This window comes from Canis aureus, chromosome 20 (assembly GCF_053574225.1).
Source record: "Canis aureus isolate CA01 chromosome 20, VMU_Caureus_v.1.0, whole genome shotgun sequence".
Classification (NCBI taxonomy): domain Eukaryota; kingdom Metazoa; phylum Chordata; class Mammalia; order Carnivora; family Canidae; genus Canis; species Canis aureus.
The window spans coordinates 53,865,405-53,889,077 of record NC_135630.1 but is presented as its reverse complement, the minus strand read 5'-3'; the positions used below and the strand labels follow the sequence as shown (position 1 = coordinate 53,889,077).

Genomic DNA, 23,673 nt, shown 5'->3' with positions numbered 1-23,673 from the left:
GAGTGGGTGACTGAGGAAAGACAGAGGCCAAAAGTCACTGGAAGAGAGGAGGCCAAGGAATGGCTAGGCCAGGGTATTGGAAGAATCCTCTAGGACTATATAGACATTGAAATCCTCAGGAATGATGTTGGAAGAGTTGAAGAAAATGAGAGCATGCTTACAAATTAAACCTTTAATCAGTGAGAGAGAGGGACCCATAGCATCTGTAGAGGTCCTCAGTGAGAGTCAGATCTAAGACTCAAAGCTGGGGGTTTCCTGGGAAGTGGGAGGGAATACAGTTTAGTAGCAGAACAAGGAAAATACATACCCAACCCATTGGCTTCATACCCAATGATAAAATGAGTGTGGGAGACAAATCAGGTACCACTTGAGGAAAAACACTCTCAGGAGAGAGTTGGAGTTCCTCTCTAACAAGAAGGAAAAAGGAACATTCAAAGAAGAGGATGAGGTTAGGTCTAGAGGAAGGGTCAGGAAGACTGGCCATGAGTCAAAGAGGGCCCAGTGGAAGGATTTCAGAAATCAGGAAGGATAGTAATGGGGGCAGATATGCAGACAGATGCGGACTGCAAGGGAGGGAATCAGAACCTCAGTTCGCTATGGTAACTGACCCAGATGTGAATAAAGGCCACTGAAGAGTAGGTCTTGAGACCATCGGGACCAAATTAATGGTGAGCCTATTAAAGGTAAAGCTAGCAAAGGTCTTTCTAGAACACTCAGTGTACTGGGGTTCCTTGTTGACTTGTGTCAGGGTCTGAGAAGAGGGAGAGGCTGGACCCAGTTATTGAAAAGGAAGAGGAAATAGAACCCACCACATGCTAGAAGAGAATCGACTCCATTCTCATTTCCATTTGAAGAAAACAACCAAAAGCTCTACCTGCTGGTTTCAGGCGCTACAGAGCCTGGCAATCTCTCTAGCCTCTAATTTTTAATATTTTCAAAATTAGGCGTACAGAATACCACATACTACATAATCTATTAGTGAGCATAATACAGCACCACAGTTGAGAGAGTCAGACATCCTGTGTTCAAAATCCAGCCCTATGAGTGATGAACAACATCTCTTATCTCAGCCCCACTTTCAGGTAAAACTTAGGTAACTGCACAGAGTTCAGGGGTTATTGTGAGGATTTAGTTAATAATTTGAAGCCACTGAAACAAAGTCTAAATTAAGATGAAGTTCTCAGATACTTTAACATAGATTGTGGTGTATTGTCTGAAAAAGAAAAGAAATTTGAATCCTATCTCTGTTTCTTCCCAGTTATCCAATACTAGGCAAGTTATTCAATCTTTTAAAAATAGATGCATCTGTAATAACTAAGAGTTGATGAGAAGTCCTAGGTTTTGCTTCATATGTGATTTGGATTATTAGTAAATTTGTCACTTGATGTATATACCAAATAAGACCCGTGTTTTAATCAGATACCATAATACAATTTAATAAAATCTAGTAGCTTACATGGATCCCTGAGTGGAAGCATACATGGCGATGCAGAGTATAAAACTAGTGATTAAACATTACCATTTTGAATATTATCAGAAAAGCATTTCTGGTTACATTCTTGTCTAACCTAGATGAGGCATAAGTCAAATCATTTTGTACTTGGGGTCCTATTTCAGGACTATAAGCTTTTTGGCAACCCCTGACCCATGTGTCCAAGTAGTAAGTGACATAATGAATGAATCTGCATCCATTAAATTTTGTGTTCCTTTTTTATCTGGATTAAATCCCTCAGATCAAGAACAAACAACTGCTTTTTCCTAACAAGAAATTATACCTTAAAAATGTTCATCAGTCTGTGTGCCTTACAGCCACTTCTCAGATGTCCCCTAGTCGTCGTTTTTCTCTGAGCAGTGGTTCTACTCCATACTGCTTAAATGCTTATGACACCAACACTATGGAAACATTTTCTTATTCAGGAGTTAAGTGTTAAGGCTTTGAAGGCTCGGGAGGAGATATTTGACAGGACAAGAGCCTTGGCCCCCAAGCCAACAGAGCTGTATAGAGTCTGTTCTTGTTTTTGGACTGAACCTTCAACATTGTACATTTGGGGAAGACTGAGACCTGAGTTTTGTTACGTGAAGTAACAAGGATAATGGTCATGGCAAAACTAGAATGGCTGATACAAACAAAACCAAAGCTATTGTGAAGAGATAGTTTCCATTTCTCAAAGTAATCCTTTGAAGATTAGAGGTGAATTCTTTAAGACCAGATAGTTCTCATTATTGCTTTGTAATTTAGCTCTCCTGCTTGGAATTAGTACACAAATATGTGAGATTAAAAAAGGAAAGATGTGAGCTATGGATAATGTTGATCTTTAGCATTCAATAATCACATTTATTATCAGATCATTTTATTTGTGCCTTATATTTTAAAGTGGCACAGAAAGTACTGAGTAAAAGAATTCATCAGAAGTGTTGACAAGATTTTTAATTCCTTCTGTTTCCTTTGATATTTTTCTTAAATAGAATATGTAAGCAATGGAAGCCATACGTAAAACATCTCAGTTTATGTTTATTCTGCTTTTTATTGCACATTTGAAAATTAATAATTCAATGTTCTAATATTAGCTGTCATCTTAGCTGTGATAAAATTAATAATTCATCAGAATATCAAACAAATGGTGCCTTTTTTGTTCTAGATGAGAAATAGTTCTTTCAGCTTTGAGAAACCATTTTTGATTTTTTTTTTAAGTTTGGGTCAAATATTTAAGCATTTAAGTTATGATTGTATTTGTTAGGCATAGAAATCTGTCTGTATCACAATTGATAAAAACCTTCTTTTTATACTTGGTTTTTACATACCCTGGCTTGTTTCTTAGCGGATGAGCATTCTTAAGAAAAGCCACCATGAAAGTCATGCTTTGGAAAAATGGAATATAAATGATTTGTTTGATTCTGGTCAAAACCATACTCTGCCTTTTGCAGGTCAGAATTCACCATAGTAAAATGATGGGTGCAATAATCAGGGACTCTGAAAATTTTTTCTGAGAATACATTTTCCTTGAATCTATTTGAATATATTTTAAGTTAAAAACACTTGTTTTCAAAAATCTTTACTGTTTGTCTTACTTGAAAGACACAAGTTTTTGTCTTTTTAAAAATGCATCTGTATTGTTATGGGCTCCTAAGATTGGGGTTTGGGGTGATAGTAAAGCAGTTTATTCAAATCCCACCTGTTTCATTCCCATATCTGTTCTTGGGTTAGTCACCAGGAGGCATTTATAGTGTCCAGCAAAAGCACTAGTTTGTATGAAGGTTCGAGTTTCTCTTTACTCAGCTTGTTTTATGAACCATATTTGCAAAATAGGAGATTTGTTGACAGCTCCACTATACATTCCTATCTTGCAACTCTTACAGGCTCAGGAGTGTAACAGGGTCAGGTGTGGTAAGGAGTAAAATTGTCCTTGGGTGAGTGTGAAGTTTTGCAAACTGCCTCTGCGAATTCACTCTTTTGATCTGTCGCTGCAACTCCAACTTCCCCAACATAAATATACATCGGTACTACTCCAGGGGCTTGTTAAAATGTGGAATCCCAGCCCAGTTTTAGATTGTCTGAGCTAGTGAGACTAGAGCCCAGAATTCATACTGTAAAATAAGGACCTCAAATAATAATTCTAGTACAAGTGGCCCGCTCAGTGATGATCGATCTCGGCTGAATAGACAGTCCCATCATTACTCCTAATACTAATAGTAAACATTAGGTTTTCATGATTGACGATGTGGTCACCCTACCGATGGAACCCACTTTGGGAAATGCAAAATCTGTGCCTCCTGGTGAACCATAACTCCCAAGTTGTAAGAAGCACGTGGATGTTGTGGACTAGAAAGGATTGTCAGATTAGCAATAAACTTCTGCACCTTGAACTGGCTGTCTTCTTCCAGGGTTTCTTCCTTCCTTCCTTCCTTCTTGGTGACTCTTAATCACTGTCCAGGTTGCCATGTTCCTTCTCTTTAAAAGTTCATTCAAACCTCATTACTTTGTGTTTGGATTATGCAAATAAGCATGGACTTTAAAGTTATTAGCATCCACACCAAAACATGGGGTTCTTGAACCTGTAAACCTAGAAGAATTTTTTGTATTGTAAATCTGCTTTGTGCAAAAGACCCTGATAAATGTCAATAGAAGCAAAATAAGATACATGTTAAAAAGCCTACCTTTACCTCCTACTTTTCACGAAGTGACTATCATGGCAGCAAAGAGAAGCAGTCCTGAATGCTTTCCCTCATTTGATAAATTTTATTACAAGAATTCATTTATTATGAATTTTTCTATAAGGATTCTGAGTTCCCACTATATGGATCGTAACTATAGGTGCCAAAAAAGGAAAATATAGTCCACTCTCAAAAATGTAATCTAGGGATCCCTGGGTGGCGCAGCGGTTTGGTGCCTGCCTTTGGCCCAGGGCGCGATCCTGGAGACCCGGGATCGAATCCCACATCGGGCTCCCGGTGCATGGAGCCTGCTTCTCCCTCTGCCTGTGTCTCTGCCTCTCTCTCTCTCTGTGACTATCATAAATAAATAAAAAAAATTTAAAAAAATGTAATCTAGTATAGCACACAAATATTTGTTTAAATTGTGATACACTATGGAGTCATGTGGAAAATGCTATAGGGACACACAAAATGGTTAACTCATTTAATTTTTATTCCGAGAAATGCAGCACTATCTTTTTCATGGACATCTAGGTAATGGAAAATTTTGTCGGGGAATACATTGACAACAAATTCCAGTTGAGGACAGTAGTGATGAATAAGACTTCATGAACAATTATAATTTAACTCGCATTCGCTTAAGAAGGCCCCACTATGTGCGCTCTACTTGGCCCTGAAGGTGATAGAATTAGGACATCATTCTCTGCCCTCAAAAAGTTGAGAGTTGGCCCATAATATACAAAATAGAAGATGGTTTACATAAAAAGAAGAGCTTTGTTAACAGGATATAAGATTTAAGACAGATTTCCTATGGGCTGGGGAAAACTGTGACCTTCCAGACTATTGAAGGTTATATTCCAGCTCAGACTTTTAAAAAATAGTATAGATTTGTCTGAGCATATTTTTCTGTGATAATTCCCTATCCAAAATATTTCATAAATGTTCTGACAAAGATAATATGATTCACTCATTTCTTCTGTTATCTTAGGTTTCATTTGATACAGATTAGAATAGGGGCCTACTCCCAATTCATTTTATTTAAGACCCAAAAAAATCTCCCCTGCTGTGACCATACTTCATATCTCTGGGTCTCATGCACAAATCTATAATATGATTCCTATTTAACTACATAATCCTTCAGAAACAGTCTTTAATGTCTGGTCTGCTCAGTCATCTCACATTAGATGGCAAGAACCTGGAGAACAGAGACCTTATGTTTTATATATTTAATATACAATTAATTTATGTATTTATATATTTCCTCACTCATGCCTTCAATGGATCAGGCCAACTTTCTATTGTCTGGAACTGATTTGAGGGATTGATGGCTCTTAATCTAAAGTCAGAAATTATGGGAAAATAATAAATCTGTTCCCTAATTAGAGCTTTTTATTACAGTATGCCGGGGCTAAGATCTGAATTTTTATGGTCCCTTCAAATTCATGTTAAAATCCTAACCCAATGTGATACTCGTTAGTAGAGCTTTGGGTGGTGATTAGGTCACGAGAGCAGAGACCTCATGAATAAAATTAGTATCCTTGTAAAAGAGACCACAGGGGGCTGCCACTTGCACTAGGAGAAAGCTACAGCCTAGAGGAGGGACCTTACCTGACCCTGCTGGCATCCCGATCTCAGACTGCCAGCCTCCAGAACGGTGAGAAACAGGTGTCTGCTCTCTAGAAGCTTGTTAGAGAAGCCGTAATAGTCTAAGACAGGTACCCTGAAGCACACAGGAGCTACAAGAGGAATTAAAATATAAGTAAACCAAGTAATCCTAGTTTATTCTAAGAACCACATTTCAAGTTCCATTAGGTTAAATATTGAACAAAATCCCACTTTACATTCTTAATCCAATGAAACATTCTTGTTTCTTTTTCTGAGGCAGATATATAAAAGCTAAAATGGGGAATGGGCTTAATAACTAATAAGACAATAGGATTGAAAGACATTGGTCTTAGGGAAGCAGAACATTGCACAGGTCTGGTACGTAGCTTAAGTTCTCAGGACTACTTGTCAGAATTTCTCCTGTGTACCTCTAGGGCATATATTATCCCATAATATTTGGAACTGGCAAGTTAAATTTGCTTAGGAAATTTCAGAATTACAAACTTTTTGATCCAATTTCTCTTCTTCGTATCAACCACATATTTATTGAGCTTCATTTTTCGTTAGTATCAAAATCTATTGATTCACAAGATAAATATTGACCTGACCTTGCCTTCACCTCAGCTTATATCTACTTCTTAAGTCAATAAATCTAGAAACTGATTTGACAGCAGTCAATATTAGTTTAAAATTCTTAAAATAGCAGCTTTGCTATAAGGTAATAATTCAGTATTTTATAGATTCAAAGACGCAAAAAGGCAATGGAACTTACCAATTTGCTACATAAAGCTATTTCTGTGTCATTGGTTTCAAATAGAAGAACCTCACTCATGCCAAAGAACATCTCTACTCTGATGCCGATGTAACTTCTAATCTCTGACCCAAAGTATTTGAAATACTTTATCCCACTTGCTGGTGGCAATTGAATACTAGTGTCTTGCTTTGATTCTAATTATAATTAAGCTATGTAATTATTCTTCAAATGGCTGATGCTTTCTGTTGGGCTCAGTTCCCTCTGGACTGAAACTTACCTGGAGGTATAATAAATATAGTCAACATCCATACTGGACTTTGGAAGTTAAAGGCAATAATACATTTGTTACCTCATTAATCAGCTTGTTTTTATCTTTTCAAAGTCTAGGAGAAATAAAACCATGGGTCAAGATTTGCATATATTTATACTATAGATAAAGGAGGTAAGCTTAGGGGCCTAGTCATAACCAAAGCAATGTGTTCTACAATTTATTACTTTTTTTAAGGCCACAGCACTCATCTTTTACTTACATTACCTCCCAGTGCTTAGGGGGTTGGATGACATACTCATACTTCAGAATTTCATAATGAAATCTCCCAAAATGCACTTAAAGCAAAGTTAACTTTAGTTTTCCACATAAGTAACAAATAAGGAAATCTCACTTTGGAAATAGCCTATACCCAGTGATGTTCTAAAGAAATAGGTTGTGATATTAAAATGTATTTAATCAGATAATCATTTAGAGATTGCATATAAATGCCTGCAAATGAATGATGGGATCAAAACAAACAAACAAAAAACACGATATCCTATATAGAACATTTTCAAAGTGTACTGTGAAACAAAAGCCAATCTTATTAAAAGTTCCATTCTTGGGGATCCCTGGGTGGCTCAGCAGTTCAGCGCCTGATCTTGGAGTCCCAGGATTGAGTCCTACATCAGGCTCCCTGCATGGAGGCTGCTTCTCTCTCTGCCTGTGTCTGTCTCTCTCTCTCTCATGAATAAATAAAAATCTTAAAAAAAATAAAAATAAATAAAAGTTCTATTGTGAATGGCCATTTGGCTAGAAAGAAATCATGCACATTGGCCAAAGCATGCAAGGAAGATATAAATGCTTCCGGAAATACTGATATCACAGAATTCAAACCACATTAGAAAAGCTTGTGAGAGCAAAGGTAAATTTTAGTCTGAGGGTAGATATCCTACCTTGTTTATATTCACCGTTTTACATGTATGTAACATACTTTGCATATATGTGGTTCTGAAATTCATAGTTACCATGACAAACTTATGCAAATGATTTTTATTCCGTGTGGATGTAGAAGAGACTCAGTAAATACAGCAACCAACTGTAAGTCTTGATCATGACATGACATGATTTGGCACATAATATGATTAGAGCCAGGGTCATGAAGAAAAGCCTCCTAGGTAATTAGAATGATAAGGTTAGTATTATTCTTTCATTTATTAACTTTTAATCCCACTGTTCTTACAAGTTGCTATTTCATTTTATCCTGTACTATTTCTTATAATCTTTTCCAGCTATGTAATTGTGTGTTTATCCTGAATTTAGTATTTAAAAAAATATTAATATCTAGTTGAATAGAATTTAGAAATTTTAAAATTATCAGTTCTACAACTTCTGAGTTGGATTTTGGTATGAGTTGATAGTAATACAAAAAGTAAAGAGAATAATAATCTTAACTTCTCTCCAAGAGGATTTTTAGAAAAGTTCTAGGGGACTCATCTAATTATTCAGCTCTCTCTCTTCTCCTATCTGAGAAACTGAAAATGGTTAAAGAGAGACCATTATTTTCAGAGAACTGGCATTTGAAATGCAACAAAATGTATTATCCCCTTACCTAGAATTCTTTATATTTTTTGTACTTAGTTTTGGTTAACAGAGTGCTGCTTACAGTATCTCTCATTTGTGTAAGTGAAAAATAACTATGTTTTTATTACTTAAAATATTACAAAAAGGGACAATATGCTAAAAATATGCAGTGAACAAATATCATCTGTACAGACTGGAAGAGAACCTTCATAAATTAACCTTATTAGTGCATTACTGTAAGCGAATGCCAAAAAAGCTCCTAATTTGCATTAAGATAGATTTTTCAGGTTGGCTGCATGATTTAATTAAAGAAAAGATTAAGAATCATTAAACAAGCTGCTCTACCTTGCAATAACAGAATTCATATCTGATTCAGGTTAACGAAAACACAGATGGTGATTCAGTAACTGTTGAGTTGCTGTAACAGAATGAAAATGATCCCATTAGTTCTCTGGAAATGTGAGGGAATTTGGAAATTAGTATGCAGATACATTGTATGGTGCTAGACAGCTTGGTCTGCTCGGATCATCGCTGATTATACTTTGTTTGGGTTGGCAACACTGAACTTAATAAATGAAAAAATGTTCCAGTATACCACAGTTGGAAACTGTTCAAGGTTGAAATAGGTGTGCAGGCTTTCAAAAGGAGAGAGTTAAGTAAACAAATGTCAATCAATTCAGAGCTGGCAACTTTTTTTTTTTCCCTTTAAAGAATATGTCTGTTCTTGAGAAGCAAGTGTCATAAAAATGGAAACCCTTTACTGGATACATATGTCTGTGTGGTATTTATTATTACAAAAGTATTTTAAATGCGTAGTATCACTTTGAGAGATGTGCAAGCGTTTTAATAGCTTTTTTTTTTCCCCCTGGCAGAAATAGAAAAATTCAGTCACTATGAGGATTATTTTTCACAAAAAGAAATCAATATAATTCTGATGGAAAATGTTATGACAGGATAAAAAAAAAAGTGTAAGTATAATGGCTATTGAAAGTTTAAAGGTGTCAATAAGGACCACAAAGTAATCCTCAAGGAGCCTTCTGGGAAAGAACAACTTAAACAAGTAGCATAGTCAATCCCAGCAGCTGACAGCAATGGCCATTGCATTCAAGAGCTCAACTACACAGCCAGCCTCCGTTTTTAACACCTGGTTCATGCCATCAGGCGGGGTGCTCAGCGTCTGACCCTTTGGAACAAATCTCTGACTATGCAAAAGCCCAGCTGGACAGAGTCTTCAAAGTCAAATGACCCTGTTAACTTATTACAATTAAAATGGAGAAAAAAAAATAAAAATAAAAAATAAATAAATAAAATGGAGGCGAGATGTTATAAATTAAAATCTTCCCAGAATATTGAACTGCACTGAAAACCTTATCCTACAAATGCAAGTCCACCTTAAAACATTAAATGGCATCAACTTGTAATGGACATTCCATACTTTCAGTGCTTATGGTCATAACCCCCTTTTCAGAATTAGCACAAGGCTTTAAGCAGCAGACTTTGGCCATTACTATGTATTTCGTTAAACTTCTAAAGAGATTATATTGCCATTTCTCTTAAAACTTATTAGAACTTGATGCTTCTATACATTGTAGGCCAACACTTGGGGATATTTAGAAGTATGCAGATTACAAACGTGAGCATCTTAGTTACAAGTGGCATCCTCCTTACTTCCCCCTTTATAGGTCCTTTCTCTGGGTTACAAACTTTATCTTTAAGGAAATGATAATATCAAAAAGAAATGCTACAAAAATACTTTCACATAGTGCAGGATACAAACTTGGTATCTGTGACTATAATGGCCTTGATACACATCCATAACTTTTAACAGCAACTTTATCTGCTTGGTCTTAAAAAAAAAAAAAAAAATCCATTATTTCCCTCCAGAAACTACACATGCTGGATATGCAATGTATTGAGAAAGACACTGGGTGTATGAGTTGTACCTGCCTTGTATGGTACTATTTTAACTTAAGGTACTTAAAAATTGATGAAGTAGCTATTTGCCACTACACTGTAGTATTGTCTTTGCTACAGATCTACTGGGAGCCACCTTCACACTGACTGTACAGTGATCTCTTTAGCTACATTTAAACATGATTATCTGAAAATTAAGATTTGTAGTCCATCTCCTCCCACACTGCTCAATAAGGATTTCAACTAGAGTTTTTTCTTTGTATGATGCCAGTTTTACCTCCATGTCTGAATATTCTGTAGAAATATTAGGATTTGGAAAGTTGATACATGGCAATTTCTAAAATGCTATTTTAAAGTGACTTAACCCATTTCATTTAAAACAAGAGCCCATACTGTGGCAAATTGGTAGTTTTTTTTTTTATTTTTTTATTTTTTATTTTTTTTTATTGTTAAGCTATTTATGGGTGTTGCAGCATTAGCTCCACACTAACTTGGAGAAAAGTTGATCTAGAAAAAAGCAAGAACTAAGCAGTAGGCTTATTCTAGAAAAAGTGTCACCATAGGATTCTTTATAATAAAAGTTAATTCCTGGTGGCAGTTATTTATTTACCTTATAGAATAAAGAAAATATTTACTCACATTTTAGGAAAATTTTCCCACATGAGAAAGTTGAGTGTATAGTATAAATCAAATTTCATAAATCATTGTTTAAAAGGCTATTATGATTAAAAATTTAAATATCAAATCTGCAAAAAAGAATGAAGACATAATATTGCCCTTAGTTGCTGTGCATTTACTCATCATTTCTTAAGTCAGCATTTTAGAATTCTCTCCTTTATCCCACATGATGCATTAGCAAAGATTTACATTACTTTAACAGTGCTGCTTTTGTTACTTTTCTTTCGCCAATTATCAACTTGAAATTTAATTATCAAAGTTTTCATAGCTAAACAGGATTTGAACATGGCACTTTCGCTACCAAATTCCATTATTTTCTCTTCAATAAACGGTAACCCTAACTAATGCAGTGATTGTAACATTTGCTGTACTCTCTTGACTCACTGGAGCCATTTCATTGTAAATAATGCAGGTAAGGGGATTTCTGTATTCAATTTGTACTGCGCCAAATTGATTTCAACTTGTTGACATGTTGCCTTGCAAAGTGTTCTCTAACTGCTTTCTCATGTGTGTGGTCTCTTTTTCCAATGATGTACAATAGATGTAAGTACTGATCTCGGTCACCACCATGCTCAAGATGAGGAATAAATGCCTCTGGCACAAGCATCAAAATCCATAGGAGACAGGATTCAAGGTTTCCATTGGAGAGAGCCTTTATTCACAACCAATCAAGTAAGGAATATATTCACTTATCAATTCCTACCTGAACCACTTGTTTCCAGTAGGTGATGGGGAAGCAAGACTCTGTTCAGACAAAAGGTGGCCACTAATTATTCAGCAACCAAGTTAATCTGCTCACTTGCCCTGGAAGAAATTCTATTCTTGTTTTTTTTTTTTTTTTTCTTTTTTTTTTTACCCTAGTAGAGCTGCTGTTTTACATGCTCTGCTTAAGACCGATCTGTTCTTACATAGAGGGAATTTCACCTATTGCAGAGGCAAAGTCTAAAAAATAAATTGGTAATGGGAGAAAATGTCCAATTACCAATTATAGTATCCATAGGAGAAATAAAAGCAGGGGAAGGGAAGGAGTTTAATGGAAAAGAAAAAGGAAGAAGAAGAAAGAAGGGATAGGGAGGGGAGGGAAAGGAGAAAGAAGAGGAGGGGGGGGGGGAGTCAAGGTTTAAAGAGTGATTAATTTTAAAAAACCTCCAAAGAGGAAGTGGGAACAGGTTGTGAGAAGGCAGGTGGGAAGACTCTGGTAATCCATATGCCAAAACCAAATTGTCACGAATACAGAGTTTATTCTTCCCCTTTCCCCCAGTCTTACCCCATTCCTCTAACTTTTCATAGAAATAAAGGGACTTAAATGTGAATACTGACCAAGTTCTCAATTATTCCCCAGCCCACAGACCAGCTCTTGTATAGAAGGTGTCACAGCAGAGTCATGGGGTCAGGGCCATCCTCTAACAGACTACCAGGGGCAATGAAACAAACAGCAGTAATCCATATAGGCACGCTAGAGGTAGATCAAAGAGGTCTCTGAAACCCGTGAAAGGTCTAGTAACAAAATTAACAAATATCTTGGTAGTTTGGTTATTTAGATCATCTTATATTTTGTAACTATAATTTCTACAGGGATCAAGAAAAGATATTAATATGTAAAGAGAAAGTTATTTTCTTTATGTATATATTTTAGGTTTCTTCTGGGGGATAGCATCCCAAAGGACCAGAGCTTCAAACGGTTCTATTCTCTGCTGCATTATATGTTCTTCTACACACTTCCTGATCAATAGTTCCTGGCCACCCCAACTCCCCTCATAATAGTCCCGAAGAACCCATAGAAGCAATTCCTCAGTGAAGCCTCTGAGCCTAAAGCTGTGCTGACTGCATGGTCATAACCCTGGTTAAGTTGCATAAATGTGACATCAACATGAAAACAAATGAGTTGAATATTCAAGACAGTATGGAATTGGGCATAATATCTACAAGAAGCTGTTATAATAATATACAATAAAATATTAAGCTCTCAATACATATTAGCTATCATTAAAGTTTTATTTAGGAAAAGTATATGAGGAATGATGTGGAATGATATGAAGAATCCTGTGGCTCAGTGTGTGAAAACTAAAATTTTAGACATGAAAACTTACCTTTTTCTCCTGAGATAGCCTTTTTTTCCCTCTAGAATCTCCCAGAAGTAGATCTGAATGGCAGGTCTAGAATTTTCACAATGTCAAAATGGGAAGATGAGCTCTTTAGCTTGCTTTGCCTCTGGAGAAAAATAGAGGTGAATTTAAGTGGTCCACATTTTCCTGGGATGGAACTGATTCGCTTTTAATGAAAACGGAGTAATTCCATTCAAGCCATTAGTTTCATTATTTGGTTCTCCTTACTATACACCACGGCAATAAATATGGAACATAAAATTGGGGAAATTAGAAAAATATTCCCCAAACAACATCTCCAGGAAGTAACTGTTGTAACCGTTAGAAGAATTAGCAACTTCCAGTGACAGCTTTAGTTAATAAAGATTACAACTCTATGTAGGTCCTAAAAATTTAGAGCCTTTGGCAATAGGATCATTGTACTTTCACATGAGATGTCTCCCTATCATTGTAAGGCACTTTTTAGGGCAGGTTGATTGATCCTAATACTGGGGAATGTTAAGAAATGGATGTATTTTTTAAAAATATTGAAATAATTAAGCTGTACAGCACATTCACATACTCAAAAGCATGGTTCTTGGTCCATGTCAGGTACAGATGGATACAACTCAATCATTTTACAGACGGCTACATAGAGATCAAGACAGATTTTAATGGATTTTTGAAAATCACAGAGCTAAAGGTCTATATTAGGATGAAACTTAAATTTACAAAAACATAGCTAGATCAAAAGGTCAAAATAACAAGTATGATATAGTCAGAGACAGGTCCCTCAAAAACCGTTGAAATGGTTATCCAGGACCCAGTTACTAGATGGTTGGTAATTCGTCAACAATCTTTGTGATTCAAAACAGAGTCAGGTGTTCACAATGAAGGTAGTATTTTATAGCACATCTTTAAAAAGAGCTGCTGAACTGCCATTAAATACTTTTCCTGGGAACTGGGTTGGGGGTGTTGGCCTCAAGCCTAGTAAGACCTTATATACATAAGAGTCCTTCTTTGAGAGATCCAGAACACTGGTGCCTATGGCTGTTTAATGACTGTTCACCCTTGCCGTCAAGATTTGTGAGTGGGCACAGGTTGGAGCTGCACTTCCAGCGTTCCTGGGTCAGAGGAGGTGAATATTCCAATGGGGATACCTGGGGGGGTCCACATGGAGATGAGGGCCCACACATGGCCTTTGGGATTCCTGTTGAAGACCAGGGCAAGTCCTGGCAGAGCATGGGCTCCAGCATGAAGAGTTTGGGAGTAGTGGACTTTGGAAAGAGAAGGGGCAAAGGAATAGAGATACAATATCCACACCCCAAAATATTGTCAGAGGAGCCCTACAAGGCAGGAAGAATAGATGTGCCCAGGAAATGACAGAGTCACAAATCTGCCCACCAGAGGGTCTCGATGCTGATAGACAATGCACCTGCCACATGGGACTCGACTACTCCCCACAGTGCCATGCATCTCATATGGACCTACAAGGGGTCAGGAGTAACGATGCTAGGGGAGAAGGAGACATGGATGGCGGGGGAAAAAACCAACAAGAAGCCTGGACTGCCCTACTTTCTCTTTTTGCCACAAGTAAACCCTGGGCTCGGGGAGAGAAGATTTAGTGTCAGATCAATTTAAGAATCAGGATTATTACGAAGAACGAGTGTTCTATTTTCTGAATCGAGACTAGGTTTGTGACTTAGAGCACCCAGAGGAGTTTTATGATCAGTGAATACCCAGAGGAGAAATGGACTTGCTGGAAATTCTCTAGTCAGAGAAAGCCTTTCCCAGTCACTAAATAAACTTTAAAGGGATAGCGGCAGCCAAAAATATTTTGCTTCTGTTTCAAATGTTCTACACGAGCTTATAGAACTATACACTAATGCAATTACTAGGTATATAGAAAAATACACATTATACTTATTGATATAGTATTAAGCCATAAAACATTTCCAAAGTAATTCAATAAATTTTGCTAGAAGACTAGAAACCTATTTTCAGATTCTTCTGTCCCTTTAGTTAGTAGGAATCAATGCAACTACATCTTATTTTAGAGCAGTGATTCTCAATTGGGGTGATTCTCTCCTCTGGATATTTAGCAATGTCTGGAGACATTTTTGGTTGTCACAACTGGGAGCTGCTGCTTGTATCTAGTGAGCTGAAACCAAGGATGCTACAAAACATCCTACAATGTGCAGGACAGCCCCTGTAACAAAGAATCCTTCAGTCCCAAATGTCAATCGTTTCCTGATTGACTTAGAGCATAATTAGGTAATGTAAGTTAGCCAGCAAGGCTGAGAAAAGACACTTAGCAAAGGTTGGATATTTAACAAATGAAATCCAGATAGCCAATATACTATCTTCCCACGTTTCCACTGGCTACTTCTGGTCAGTTCCATCTTGCAGCACTTCCTTCTCTGATCTATTCTTGGAGTACTTTAGCACTCCCTGAAGACTTCCCTATTCCTGGGTCCCTAATTGGTGTCACCTCTTAACCAATTTGTGAAATAGACTAGATGAAATGATCTTCTGGGTTCCTTCTATCTCTGACACTGGTAAACCTATGAATCTTGTCTTTTTTTTTTTTTATGGAAATCCACAAAGGGTGGGGGGGGGAGAACTAACTAAAAGACCTATTATACACAAATAGATCCATTCATAAAAACCTCAACAAAGGAGTTTTTTTTTTTTTAAGATTTTATTCATGAGAGAGAGAGAGAGAGAGAAAGAGAGGCAGAGGCAGAGACACAGGCAGAGGGAGAAGCAGGCTCCATGCAGGGAGCCCGATGTGGGACTGGATCCCGGGTCTCCAGGATCACGCCCTGGGCCGAAGGTGGTACTAAACCACTGAGCCACCTGGGCTGCCCAAGAAAGGGAATTAGAAGGAACATACCTCAACATAATAAAAAAATCATATGAAAAACCCACAGCCAACATCATACTCAATGGTGGAAAACCTGACGGTTTTTGCTCTAAGATCAGGAACACGACAGGGCTGTCCATGCTCATCACTTTTATTCAAAATAATATTGGAAGTTTTAGCCACAGCAATCAGACAAGGGATCCAGATTGGTAAAGAGGAAGTAGAACTGTCACTATTTCATATTGCATACTATATATAGAAAACTCTTAATAGTTTTTTGGTGGAGTTTTTAATGAATTCATGGAAGTCACAGGATACAAAAATCAATATACAGAAATCTGTTTTTATACACTAGCAATGAAGTAGCAGTAAGAAATTAAGAAAGCAATTATATCTATAGGTGCACCAGAAGAATAAAATATCCAGGAAAAAACAAACAAACAAAAAAAAACAAGGCGGTAAAAGATCTATACTCTGAAAACCTTAAGACACTGATGAAAAAAATTGAAGATGATACAAACAAATGGAAAGTTATTCCGTGATCAGAATTAGAAGAATACTGTTAAAATGTCCATATTACCCAAAGCAACTTATGCAAGGTCTATCAAAATACTAACGGTTTTTCACAGAATTAGAATGATCCTAAAGTAACAACCTTACTGCTCTTGGAATGACTAGTATCAAAAGGAGAACAGGGTTGACAAGAGTGTGGAGAAAAGAAAATCTTGTGCAGAATTGGTTGGAATACAAATTCACGCATCCACTGTGGAACACAATATGAATGTTCCTCAAAAAATTATATATAACTACCAAATAATCTTTACCCAAATAAAATAGAAACACTAATTCAAGATTTCAGTATCATTTGTAATAGGCAAGACAAGGAAGCAACACAAGTGTCCTAGATAGATCAATGGATAAAGAAGATGTGGGGAGGTGTGTGCAGTGGAATATTGCTCAGCCATAAAGAAGAATGAAACCTTGTCATTTGTGGCAACGTGAATGGACCTACAGGAGGTCCATACACTTGTGTATGCTAAGTGAAGTAAGTCAGAGAAATATAAATACCATATGATTTCACTTATAAGAAATCTAAGAAGCAAAACAACTGAACAGGCTCAGATACGAAGAACAAACCAGTAGTCGGCAGAGGAGAGGTGGGTGGGGGGATGGATAAAATAAAGGGAATTAAAAGTTACAAACTTCCGGTTATAAAATAAGCTACTAGGATGAAAGTACAACATAGGTAATAACAGGAATACTGTAATAATGGTATTTGGTGAGGTGACTGAATTTATTATGGCAAGCATGTATTGGTTGTCAGATCTTTATGTTGTATAGTTGTATAAACTTTGCTAAAACTAATGCAACCTTGTGTGTCAGTTATACTTTAATAATATACACAAATAATCTGATACACAAAGCAATCGATAAAAGTACATTTATATGGGCTTTTGGTATCAATACATTTTCCGATTATTTAATTATATGGAAAATATAGTAGTTCTGCCTTTTATTCTAATATTCTGATTTAAGGGTGATCCAAAGGGTGAGCTCATTAGTTCTGGTTTCTAGAAGCTAAAAGGTATTCAATGAATGTTTTTAACATGAAATAAGATATTTCACACTGTTATTGAGGAATCATCTTCTGTGATTTTAGATGATACATTTTTCTGGGGGGATGAGGAAAGTTCCCTCCCTTCACTCTGGACATATTCTGAGCAAGTAGAACTATTTGCCTATAAGCTCAGCTCTGAAATGTTAGTGATCAGGGCTGAGTGGTTAGTGAAATCAGTGGCTACTCTCATGACCAACCTATCTACTTGATAAGACAACCTTGGCTAAATTGATTAAATGTCTGCAGATAGATCATTACTCTTCCATTTAGGGAAGAGCTGAATTTGGAAGTTGAGCCCAGAGGGAAAATTGAAATTCTCAAAATGCTTTGATTTTACATAAAATCTACTAAAAATCTCTTCTGTTTACTCTGACCTTTTGCCTGCTTTATCAGATACATAGGGAAGTTTGTGATTCTTCTACAACATACAATTGTATTAGGAAGTTTAAGATGTAAAGAGATCCAAACTATTTCATATCTACATATCCATTTCAACAAAATGAAGAGACACCTTTAAGTTAAAATAATCTTGAAAAGGAATATTGCCACCAAAATGACCCTGCTAATTCTAAAAAATTCAGTGTTTCTGAAAAAAATGCTCAACATCACTAATCACTAGGGAAATGCAAATGAAGTATCATTTCATACCAGTTAGAGCATGAATATCAAATGAATAAATGTTGACTAGGAAGTGAAGAAAAGGGATTCCTTATATACTGTTGGTAGGATGTATGGCTGGTGCAACTACAGTATAAAATGGTCTGGAGATTCCTCCTAAATTTAGAAGTAGAGATATCAAGTGATCCAATAATTCCACTACTACATCCTTACTCAAAGAAAAGGAAAACCAATTTAAAAAGATAGATGTACCCCTGATGTTTATTACAGCATTATTTATAATAGCCAAGATATGGAAGCAACCTAAGTATCTATTGATGGATGAATAGATGAAAAAGTTGTGGTATATATACAAAGAGTTGTGGCATATAAACAAAATGGCATGTCGCACACACACACACACACACACACACACACACACACACACACAGTTTTTGCCATTTCCAACAACATGGATGGACCTAGAAGGTATAATGCTACAATGAAATAAGTCAGGCAGGGACAGACAAATACCATACAATTTCACTAATACATGGAATCTGAAGAACAAAAACCAAACCCCAGAAAGACTCACAAATCTAGAGAACAGAGTGGTGGTTACCAGAGAAGGGAGAGTGGGGGGAATGTGCAAAATAGTCGAAGATTAAGATATGTAGACTTCCGGTTATAAAATTAGTGACAGAGATGAAAAGAACAGCATTGGGAATATATTCAGTAATATTGTAATAACACTGTATGGTGACAGACTGACTACACTTACATGGTCAGCATTGCATGATGTATGGAATTTTTATATCACTAAGTTGTATACATCTGAAACTAATACTGTACATCAACTCTGCCTCAATAATTTTTTAAAATTCAATTTTGATAAATTAATCTTAATCCAGAGAAGTAGCAGTATAAGAATTTATGATTTCTGATTGCAAATTTTGCGTAAGTTTATTTGCACTCTGACGTAGAGTATGATCATCCAACCAAATAAGCTTTAAAAATGCTGACTATCTCTTCCTGTCCCCTCCTCCTTTTCCCTTTCCTTTTCCCTCACCTCCCTTTCCTAACAGCACTTATTTTGAAATTAGTTGTTTTCCTAGCTAGTTAATGAAGAACATGAAATCCCTGAGCTACCTAATGTTATCCTGAATTGCTACAATTCCATGTATATGCTAGGTCTATAGTATACAGCCCTTGGGTCTATTTTTCCTCTAAACAACATTAATTTTTTGTTTGTCCTTTTGTGTTCTGTTAGTCCACATTAGAGATCTTGTGCCACATTACTGATTTGCACCATTCCAGTCAGATCACACGTAATACAGCACAATTCAGCAGGAGTGATCATAAAAACAGAATTATCTTTCACCCTAGGAGGTTTGCCCTTCCTGGTAAAGGTTGAAAGAAATGTATGGAAGCTCATGCTAATATTGCTTACAGCTTACCAGGCTGTGAATACTGCACAACTTTAGTAAGGGCAGCTCACTGGGCATTTTTGAGTAGGCTGAAAGGAGTGTAGGGAGGAGATAGAAGTAAAAAGTACCTGCCAGCAAAACCCATAGTTATGGGGTGCCATCAATACATAAGCCTTAAAAATACCAGAATTATTCAATTGCCAAAGTGCTCTAAGATGAAACACTTAAGATTTCAAATTCAAGATGCATCTTTTCTCTTTTATTTCACTGTTCTTTGGGAAGAACACTTAAAACATTCATTTGTCTTAATACTACTGTTTCCATAAAAAAAAAACAAAAAACAAGAAAACATTAATTTCAAAATGAGTTTAGATGGGACTTAAGGGTAAAGATAGAGTAAAACTAAAAATATAGTGCCTCTTTCCCACAGTATCTCCTTTCTGCTCCTGGAAAAAAGAGGAAAACTTCCACCACCTCAACAATAATATAAAAAAAGGTTAAGTGTGATATGGAAGCCAAGGATAGAAAATGCAAGATTTTTGTATAACTTGCAGTTTTGCTGGGCTGCTATGCCTTCTTCCTCATTACGCAGAGATAGTGCTGCAGAGACAACGTGAGTGCACAGAATTTAAAGAAACTGTCCAACTTAGACTGAAGGTATGACTAGCTGCCTGGGTCAGAGAGGATCACAGAAAAGCTACTGGGAGAAGTTTCTACCTATCGTGACAAGATCTCAGAGGACAAGGTATAAGGACCATCTGGCCTTCCCCAATTATGTAAAACCCGATTTGGGTTTGGTGAAATCATAAAAGATAGTAAACAATTTGGGGGTGCCTGGCTGGTTTAGTCAGTATAGCATGGGACTCTTGGTCTTGGAGTTGTGAGTTTGAGCCCCATGTTGAGTGTAGAGATCATGTAAAAGATCTTTTTAAAAAAAAAAAAAAAGATCTTTTTAAAAAATTCAAAGGAAGCTAAATATCTCATGTAAAGTGGAATTAGAATGGAATATAAAGAGAAATAATATTTTTGGAATATAAAGAGAAATAAGATAATATTTTTGGAAGAATATAACACGGGAGGGCATATAAAAAGCCCCAGATGCCATGTGACCTCCTCTTCCCCAGCGGTCAACATTGGTGCCGTAAGCATCCTAATATATTCCCTATTTGATACAGATTCAGGTTCAGGAAATCCAGGGTGAGGCCTGGGATGCTGCATTCCCAACAGGGTGCCATGTGATACTTGTGTTGCCGGTCCATAAATACTTCAAGTATCAAAGAAACAGAAGATCTTAACAAGCAGATCTGGTTTCATGATAGAAACATGCTTTAAGTTCAACCAGGAAAAGAAAGAGGGGCAACAGGGGAAAAGGGGAGAGCGTTTGATTGGCTCAATGTCCTAGATCATTGCTCCCATGTTCCCTACTATCGCTGCATCAAAATCTAAGAGCAGAATCTACAACCTCCAGCAACACATACATACCCCAAATGACCTCTGCCCTCTCCCCTTCAGTCCTCTACTCCCTCTGATACACCACACACACACACACACACACACACACACTTTCTGACACAGAACTACTCTTAACACCTCTGACTACAGAGAAAGCATATTGTGAAGGTGAAGACAACCTATCCTTAAATAAGATGGCCAAGGATACAAGGGAATTTATCATTATATTAAAACAAAGTAAAAGCTTAAAATAAAGACTCTGTTAAGCCAAAGCAAGAAAAAAAAAAATGAAATGGAAGGCAAAGTATACAAAAAGATGTTAAAGTAAAAAAAAAAATAAAGGAATATAACATGAAAAAAAAAGCAGATGAAGACCTCAGTCTAGGAGAAAATATAAACACAAAGATCCAAATAACTTATCCTATAAGCGATTCACACTACAGAGGAATTTAAACTGGAGCAAGTCAGAAGGACTTAATAGCTGAAAATTTTGCATAGCTAGGAGTAAATGACTATAAATAAATGTAAACAAAATAAGAGAATGTGTATGTAACCCATACTGCTAACAGTTGAGGGAGGCTTCATAAAATCTGATTGCAAAGAGATGAGGCTATTGAAGAAATAATAAAGTAAAAAACCTACAGATAATACAAGAATATTTAGTACTACTAAATTAGAGATGTGAACATAAAGTGCTCAATGATTTAACAAAACTTTCCAGTTAATGACATTTAGTTATATACACAAATTTATGTCAGGTTTTATCAATTCAATAAAAAGGTAAACTGAGGCAAGTTAAATGCATATGGTGGATATAGCTAGATTACCCTGTATACAAATGAAATCTAAGTGAAGAAAACTACAATTGAGCAACTTACAGGCATTAAACATTAAGGGCAACTAGCAAAATGGACAAGACCATTTAAGTAAACCTTCTCAGGAAATTACTGAAAGATGGGCAAACAAGAGAGTAATCCAAGAAAGACACAAAATCTAATAAAGGAAGGCAAATTGAATCTTCAGACAGATGGTGAGGGGGACCTAGGATGATAGCGGTGTAGCAAGCATGAAGAATAAACATCTAATCCAGGTTAGTAGGCTCAGGGAGGGATGTCCTAAAGACTATGCAATTGATAGACAACTGTTGCGTTTGGACATAATTGAAATGAGGTTTCAGTAGGGTAAGATTTTGGAGAAGAATTAGTAATTAATAAGTGAAAAATTAAGGAAATAAAAAGATAATCATTAACTCCAGGGAAAACACTAAGTTGTTTGTTCAACTTTTGTTCAAGACAAAAAAAAAAAAATCTTAGTTTCCTATGTAGAGGTTTTGTTAATACCATTCACATAGTAACAGTATGAAATCTGATAATCATATTGATATTATATATCAGATCAAAGAAGTATAATCATGTAATATTTATTTGTATTAACACATTTAAATATACAGAATAGATACTTTTATCTCAGTTTTTTAAAAGGAATTTATTTATTCATTCATAAACAGAGAGAGAGAGAGAGAGAGAGAGAGAGGCGCGCACAGAGACACAGGCAGAGGGAGAAGCTGGCTCCATGCAGGGAGCCTGATGCAGGATTTGATCCCAGGTCTACCAGGATCATGCCTTGGGCTGAAGGCGGTGCTAAACTGCTGGGCTACTGGGGCTGCCCTTATCCCATTTTTTTTATAGACGAAATTGTCTAACTTTATATTTAACAGCAAGGAGGAGTATTTTCTTCAAATATAAGAAAGGCCCATTGGTGTTGCAGTAATAAGTATACAGAAAAAGTCAATCCTAGAATACATTCTGGTTAAGCTACTGAAATTTAAGAATTATTAAACAATTTTTAGGCACCTTAATAGGAATAAAAGGGAGGCTACTATAAGCTAGTATTCATTTATTCATTCCACAAATGCTTTTGGAGGACATCCCTGAATAAGGCTTTGTTCAGGTCACAAGGAAAAAAAAAAAAAAAGACAAAACTATCTGCCCTCATAGAGTTTATTTTCTCACTAATTTAATGCCGAAAGACAGTGGAACAATGTGTAAAAGTTCTAATATTAAATGCAGATCCAATACTATTTAAATATAGCAGAAAAGACGACAAAAAAATCCCACTCTCCAACATTAAAATGCTCAGAAAATTCAGCACCCATGAGTGTTTTTTTGGTTCAAGCCAATCAAGAGTTAGTTCCAAATAAATAACTCAAAAATGAACTGTGGTGAAAGAATCATTTAAATTTCAATAAACTTAAATGTAAACCTATTTTGAAATAACTGAGAATTTCATTGTGTAATGAAGTTGATTTTAATGTCACATAATTACTTACAATTTAAAGACATTAAGAGCCAAAGTAGGTAGGTAGTAGGTCAAAAAAGTACATCTTCATTTTTCTTCCTTTTCTCGTGTATTTTAATATATTGACCTTAGTTTCTTAATTTTTGTAAGATTTACTTAAGATATTTTTAATAATTTGTATGTCTAAGGGTGATTCAAAATACATTCATAGGTAGTTAAGAAAAGATGGAAGAGTAGAAGGGTTGAGAGCTCATCTTGTCCCACAGATGTGCTGAGATAACAGCTACATCTATAAAATCAACTCTAAAAATGACCTGAAGATTAACAGAACAGACATTTCCCAATTAATCATAGAGAGGAGGCCACATCAAGAAAGAGTACAAAGGGTGAGACA

General features: G+C 36.2%; 2 long non-coding RNA genes across 4 annotated transcripts in view; one reads left to right on the top strand and one right to left on the bottom strand.

Moving 5' to 3' along the window:
- Nucleotides 1-616: 616 nt before the first annotated feature.
- LOC144291815 (uncharacterized) lies at nt 617-12,868 on the top strand. Of its 2 annotated transcripts, none has more exons than XR_013359365.1 (4): nt 617-668; nt 9,218-9,313; nt 11,479-11,609; nt 12,574-12,868. It is a non-coding gene; the product is annotated as an uncharacterized LOC144291815 (long non-coding RNA). The 2 variants fall into 2 exon arrangements; XR_013359364.1 differs by having other exon boundaries at nt 624-683.
- Nucleotides 7,802-23,673, bottom strand: part of LOC144291814 (uncharacterized) — a 243,694-nt gene continuing 227,822 nt past the window's right edge. For both annotated transcript variants that reach the window (XR_013359362.1, XR_013359361.1), the window contains exons 3-6: nt 13,028-13,148; nt 10,899-11,005; nt 8,691-8,763; nt 7,802-7,935 (exon numbers count right to left, since the gene is read on the bottom strand). This is a non-coding gene — a long non-coding RNA (uncharacterized LOC144291814). The remainder of the gene's footprint in view (nt 7,936-8,690; nt 8,764-10,898; nt 11,006-13,027; nt 13,149-23,673) is intronic.